Raw genomic sequence first — 7,712 nt, forward strand, 5'->3', positions numbered from 1 at the left:
CAGACCAAATGGTGCCCGTAATTAAAAAAACACTCTCAGCTGGAGCAGATGTCCCAGGCAAAGGTATCACAAACTCAACCATTTTAGAAATATTGCAACATGAAATATCAATCTTTTGAAACACCTTAAAAATTGCTTTCCACTTCTCTTCAATAGTATCTGGTACTTTTTCAGAACTTGAACCACAACCTACCTACCTTTTGGTTTTGAATTACCTGGTTCAACAATGTACATTCATCAAATAGGTCATCAATATTTATGGAGTCTTTTATAATTTCATTAACAACTTGTGCACTCTCTTCTAAATCAAACCAAGCAATTTCAGTTCATAAAAGTATCCAATGAAACTTACTAACTTTATCAAAACTGGTTCTCTACAACTCTAAATATTGGATAATAGAATTATAAAAATTGTCTGCGCTCAAGAAGAATTTTTGTTCCTGAATATCATTATTTTCTTTTAGAGTGTATAGCAATTCTTTGGCAGAAGATGGTATAAATTTGTGGGTTTTTCTCTCCTGAAGTTGAAAAATTAATTCAAAATATGTCTGAGATGCTTCTGTTGCTGTGATAGAATTACCTTCCAATTTCAGAACTACATTATTAAATAATTGTAGAGTACCTTATAAAAATTTCAAAAACAGTTAAATTTCTAGTTTTAAAAAATCAAATAATAATTTTGGGCATTTGTCACAAGATAAGAAGTATGATTTTAGGCCATCAAAAATGGAAATAATTCTTTCTATTGCAGGTAACAAACTGAGGAACCTTGTGCTGCTATGAGATATTACTTTTTTGTAATCTGTTTCCACAAATTCACAGAACTCTTTTTAAGTTTTGTTACTCTTACTGTATATCGGTGAAAATATTTATAACTTTTTATAACAATAACTTCTATGTCCAGGGGTAGAGAATCACATGCTGTTTGTACTGAATTGTGTGCAATGTGGACTGAACAACCAATTCCTAAAATAAGTCTGTCTAAATCACTTTGAACTTTTTTGAACACATTTTCATTCCCCTTTCTCTTCACACCACCAAAATTACTGTTAATGTTATCAGCAGTATAACAAACCAAATTTTCTTCAAGTCTGTATTTTTTCACATTCCGCAAAATATACTGAGTCAAAATTTGAGTAGTTTCACCTGACACTTCATCAAAATTTAAAAGTTTAACTTGAATTCCCTCCTCCAAACTGAAATGTCTTACAACAATCAGAAAAAGTTTTACTTCACTTCTGTTTGAACTTTTTCTTTTTCTGTTTAGTCTCCAGAACCACCGTTAGGATTACTTTAGAGGATGAGTGAGGATGATATGTATGAGTGTAAATGATGTGTATTCTTGTACAGTCTCAGGTCGGTCATTTCAGAGATATATGGTTACTTGAAACCCGACCACCAAAGAACACCACTATCCACGATCTAGTATTCAAATTTGTATAAAAGTAACGCTGCCTTTACTAGAATTTGAATCTTAGAACAATGAACTTCAAAATCAGCCGATTTGAGAAGACATGTTCACCACTAGACCAACATGGTGGGTTTCTGTTTGAGCTATCCATCATTACTGTTACGTAATTAATGTTTTCCAAAGTACACAACACATTATCAAATATAAAAAGTGAAATAACGTTAACACTAATTGCTTTGGTTTTGGTTCTAGCAGATGAAAATTTTGGGTCATATTACTTTTTATCCAGATTAGATATGCAGTCTGATGTTTTGAAACTGAGTTCGTGTCTAGCAGTGTGGTATGAAAATATAGTAGCACACACCAGACCATTGTTATTGTTATTCCCATCTTTGGCTTTAAAAAAATCTCTTAAGTTTGCTAAAATAGTAGCATTAATAGCACTCCTATGTTTAGTTGTTTTCACATGATCTTCAATATCACCCTTTCCTTTATGTGCAACAGAAAATTCTCTAGTATATAATGTGCAATAAACACGTTCATTGTTGCTGTCATTACACAGTTTCAAAAATTTGTATTCCTGTTGCAGATTAACATTAAACACACACTTTCTTTTGCCCATTGCTAAACAATGAGACAAAAAAGGAATAGAGATAAAGTGATGAAAAACAAGTAGACAAGTTACTTCACACAAGAAAACAACATAAACACATTGACCCTGTTGTATTGCGAAATGACTATGTAAAAAGTTGTGGCAAGACCAGTAGCCACATCTCCATCAAAATCATGTCAGCACTTGCTCCAAGGTCAACAGAGATGCACGGCCATAAGAGAATATTTAAAAACGTGATGTCGAACATATAGGTCTAAAATTAAAAAAAATTCTTGCCAGTCATAAAGTTTTCAAATCATACACAGCACCAAAAAACCAGGACTGTCTGGGCCAATCTTGGACGTATGGTAAGCCTACACATTAGCATTATTCAACGCTTTCTGTTATCATACACAAAATGATAATGCAAAAACCAAAATGAAATTTTCTGACCGAATCAATAAAGTTAAAATCATATATTCACAGTAAGATTAGCTAGCATAGGTCAGCACTATGTTAAGTCTTATCTCTTGACCCCCACCAGCTTCCCAAGAAAAATAATGTCAAAAAAGTGATTATTTTACTACTTATTACTTTATAAATAATCTAGAAATACTTTTTACCGTAATGTAACATACATTGTTTTTTCTTTGAAAATTTTGAGATCATTTAACTTCTTAAGTGATGTCTTTTCTTACAAAGATTTTTATTGTTTACTGTTTTTAGATTTGCCTGTTTCTCAGTTTAGTATTGTGTACAGTTTGTTGCTTGAACTCATTCATAATATACTCAAGTTTCATAAAGATATTCATGGCATAGAATGTATTTTAGAAAACTGATCATAAATTTAAACATGTTTAAAGTATAATTTTTATTCATTTTTTTTTAATAATTGTTTTGCTTCTTTAACTCACTGTGTCCCTGTTTTCATAAATATCACAAACTTGCATGCTTGCTCAACATGTATGAACATAAAAATTAGGCATGAAATAAAAGTTCATATTATTATAAATCATATACTGAGTATTATACATGTTCTTAAATAAATTCAGAACAAGGAGAAGGTTCTCTCTCGATTCAACTTGTATGCTGTTTATGTGTTTACACCTTACTGAAGAGTAAGTGCCTAGTTTGAGACTTCATCACTGCCTAGTTTGAGACTTATAGAATAATGATGCTACTCAAAGCTCAAATCTCATCAATGCTCAAATCCATTCCATTTCTTTTTTTAATTTTAAATTTTGAATTTCATACAAAGATTTGAGAACATCATTTAAAAACTTAAATTTAAATAATACATAATCCTGCATTCCAGGAAATATTACCTTAAATTAAATAGCAGTTTCTTCAACTTATTCTCTGCATCCTTTTCTTATTTTATCAAGATTCAGGTTTCTTGCACCTTGTATTTGTGTGTAAAGCTTTGTTGTTTGGGCAGTTCTTTTTGTAGTGTACTCATATTTTGCAAAATATGAGTACACTACAAAATTTTACTACAAAATTTTAAATAGCATAAAACTTAAAAAATACTATAAAAATGTTAACAGTAATGTACTTTCAGTAATAAAATAAATTAAAAAAATATAACACTTAAAAAGATATTAATAACTAGCAGACCCGGCAATGCTTCGCTATTGCTAGATTTGAGTATATATATAATGTCGCGTGTTTCAGTGCAGCTCGATCAGGATATTGAGAGATTGTTGACAATTTATAATGTTTATATAATTATTGTTTATTGGTTTAAAATGTTCAAATTAGAACCAGGCAAATAAATAATAATAATAACAGTGGCGATAAATACAATAATGATAATAATAATTTATTTTGTGCAACAGAACAGCTACTTGAGCCTTTGTATATTGGATACAAAAACTAATATGTACATATACGTTAACATACACAAATCAATAGCAAGTTTACATGTATATAAGTAATAATAAATGCAAGTTATGAATCTGTGTATAACATAAAAATAATAGTAATAAAATAATCCAAAACAATTTTAATAATAATTATTATTATAAATTCAAAAACAACAAAAATAATAATTAGAGTTTTCATTATGGTAGTTATTGAGTAAAAACTTTAATAATAATTTTAATGATATCTAAGTAGTAGTACATCATACTCTGACATTTACATCTTATCTCCATCCAAATTACATTTGTTTTATAATGTAATTAGAATTGCTGGTAATTATACAACATTATCAATATATAAATATATATGAGGTTAAAAATAATCATAAAAGAAATTTATATCACTATCAAACAATGTTAACTGACATCTATCACACTATCAAATAATAATAACAATAATTGCAAATTATGATGTAATATTACAATAATTATGAATTAATAATTACAGACCCAAAAAAAAATTACACAGGTAGTTTAACAACAGTTTTGTGTTGCATCTCTACTACACCTCATGCAATTTCAGTATAAAACAACATGAATCAGTACAAATATCATGTTATTTAAATAGTTTCTCCTTAAGGCTTTTAACAAATAACCATCCATTTGGCATAAAGTAGTCAATTCTCTCATTATATTCATTAGCAGCATCCACGCACCTTACATTCGGAGACAAGTTAGTTTTCCGCTCAGTCTTAAAAGGTTTGAAACCTCTTATTCTCATGCAAGGGATGCGTAGCACTAAGTCAGGACAGTTATCAAACTGACCATGTAGTAGATGATAGAAGTGCAACAAGTCAAAATATTTTCTTCTGTTACTTAAGTAAGGAAGACAAAGTTGTTTGTGAATTTCATCTAATGTAAGTTCGATAGGAAAACAAAATTTGTGCAGGAGCCATGAGATAAATTTCCTTTGGACATCCTCGATCATTTCAGATGTAAAATCCCTGTCTCGGTTCCACACTACTGTAAGGTACTCCAGATGACAACATACCAGGGACCTATACAGAGTGAGACAGGTGAATATATCTTTAAAATTCCTTGCCAACCATCAAATGAGACCAAGAGTCCGCCTCACCTTGCTGACTATCTCCTCAACATGGCTGACTATAAAGAGTTTTTGGTCAAAAAGTAAGCCAAGATCTATAATTTCCTCAACTCTCGCAACTGGATCTTCATTAATGATGTATCGAAAATATGAGTAGACTATATGTTGTGAGAACGACAAGACGTTTGTCTTGTCAATATTAAGAGGCATTAAGTTGGTCTGGGCCCAAGAGTAGATCTTAGAGATATTGTCCTGAAGCTTTAAATGATCAGCATGACTCCTTATAATACTATACAGTTTTAAGTCATCTGTGTACAGTAGAATATTAGTGTCAACCACAAGAAAAATGCCATTAACAAACAGTAGAAACAAAAGAGGGCCAAGTTTCAAGCCTTGAGAAACTCCAGAAGACATAAAACGAGACTGTGAGATAGAACCATCATAACAGACCCTAAACATTCTGTCACACATATAGGTGTCAAACCAGCGAATGTAACTCATGCTAAAGCCAAAATCGAATAATTTATGAAGCAATAAATGATGTGGTACCTTGTCGAAGGCCTTTTGCAGGACAAAATAGATAACTTCAACCTGCCTTCATTGTTGAATGGCGGGGCCAAGAGTGGACAAGAATGCACAGATTAGAAGCAATGGAGTGACCATGCTGGAATCCATGTTGATTTGGTGATGTAATCTTGTCCACATGACCATAAATCTTATCAAAAACTATTTGTTCCAAAATCTTAGACAAAGTGGGAAGTACAGATATTGAATGGTGATTCTGTACCACAGGAGCACTAGGTTTGGGAACTGGAGTCACTAAAGCTGTTTTCCAGGTGTTAGGGAAAGAGCCACTTGCCAGGAGTAAATAGAGGAAAGTACTAGAGTCAGTATAGTACAGAGACCCTTGACTATAAATGCTGGAATTCCATCTAAACCTTCAGTAGAGCGCCCATTAATCTGAGAGATAGCTTTCTCTATTTTATCCGCAGACACCATAGTAGGAGAGAGTTCTGTAACATTCAACAAGGTTAAAGCTTCTGGTGAAACTGAGCTTCTGATAAACTGACTGAAAATGGTCAGCAAACGATTCACTTGTGACTGTCACATTATCAACAGTAACACCATCCTTAATGAGTGCACGAACATGGCAATCATTCGATCTTCCCTTAGCCACATATTTTCAAAACCTGGATGGGTCTACCTGGAGATCAATTTCACATCTATGGGCGTAGTTTATTCTATCTCTAGATATAGTTTCCTTTACCATATGCCTCATCACAGAGAAATCCGCAAAATGGGCCAGTAAACCAGTATGTTTATAGCAATTTTGCAATTTCCTCATCCTCTTAAGAAGACCTATCAGATTACTTGAGAACAAAACAAGATATCTGGCTCATTTACTGTATGTCAACGGAACATTTCTGTCAATTGCCTTGGTAAAAACATATTCAATTCTGGTGACAATGGCATCAATATCAGTATTCAACAGAATATCATACCACGGTGCATCAGAGGCCTCATAAAAGAGTTGGAGGTAATTTCCCGTTGAGAAATTTCTTTTGGTTCTTCAAGTATTAGACCTTAAATATGAAAAACACTTTATATGGACAATAAATAGCGAATGATACAGGTCCGGCCGAACCAATAGAGACACATCAAAATCCAAGTCTAGGACACAATTTGTAAGAAATAAGTCAAACGCAGAATGATTATCTAAAAATTCATTACTTTTGTTGCTTACAATATTCAAATTGGCCAAATCAACAAATTCAAAATAGCTAGCTTTTAGTTTAGAATAATAATTATGTATGAGCAAAAGGATCTGTCTCTCCAGGAAACACCTGCAGAATTGAAATCACCCATTATAACAACATTTTTAATTTAGGGTGTCAAGAATATCCAACAACAATTTAAAATAATTTTCAATAATGGAATGTGATAAACTCGGAGGAAAATACAATACAGAGATAAGAAAACTCTTTTCACCAGGATGTGGCACCTCAACCCATACAACCTTATTCAAAAGTTCCAAGTCATATCTATGAAGGCAACTAATTCTACTGTCTACAGCGATGACAGAACCACCACCACGAGCCGCTGAGCCAACATAGTGTTTGTCTGTCTGAAAATATTATAGCTATCAGGGAAGAAATTGGCATCTACATGTTGGTCTGACAACTAGGTTTCTGTTAGGCCAATGATTGAAAACTCCTCAAAAGCCAGTAAGGCAAACATTTCTTCACACTTAGTCCGGAGACCCCTGACATTCTGGTAGTATACTGAAAGGTTCATTACAGAGTAGCCTTGGTAGAGCCATTCTCCGTTGGTATTACAAGATCGTTGTTCACAATAACAGAGACCTCTTTAAGCCTCCCATAAAAAGGCGCAAGTAGTACACTAGTAGGCCAAACGCCGGATTCATGACCTTGTCAAAATCAACTTCGAATACCTCGACGTGGAATGAATTATATGTGTCGTATTTCGTTTTCAGTCGTTGACACTTTACGTGTGGAAGAGTCAGTGATGTTAGTAGACCTTGGACAACCCGTGAAGAGACTGTAAAGGCAAACCTGGATACAAAAAGGCTTTTCTTCTTCGGACAAGCAAAATCCATTACTGTACCATTACAGCCAACTACGTCTCGGTTTTCTAGACCGGGAGGATTGACTACCATTCACGTGTTCATGGCCAGACACCTGTGGTCTCCTTCTACCAGTTACTGTGGTTCAACTATTTGTG

This window comes from Lycorma delicatula, chromosome 1 (genome assembly GCF_047948215.1).
Source record: "Lycorma delicatula isolate Av1 chromosome 1, ASM4794821v1, whole genome shotgun sequence".
Lineage (NCBI taxonomy): Eukaryota > Metazoa > Arthropoda > Insecta > Hemiptera > Fulgoridae > Lycorma > Lycorma delicatula.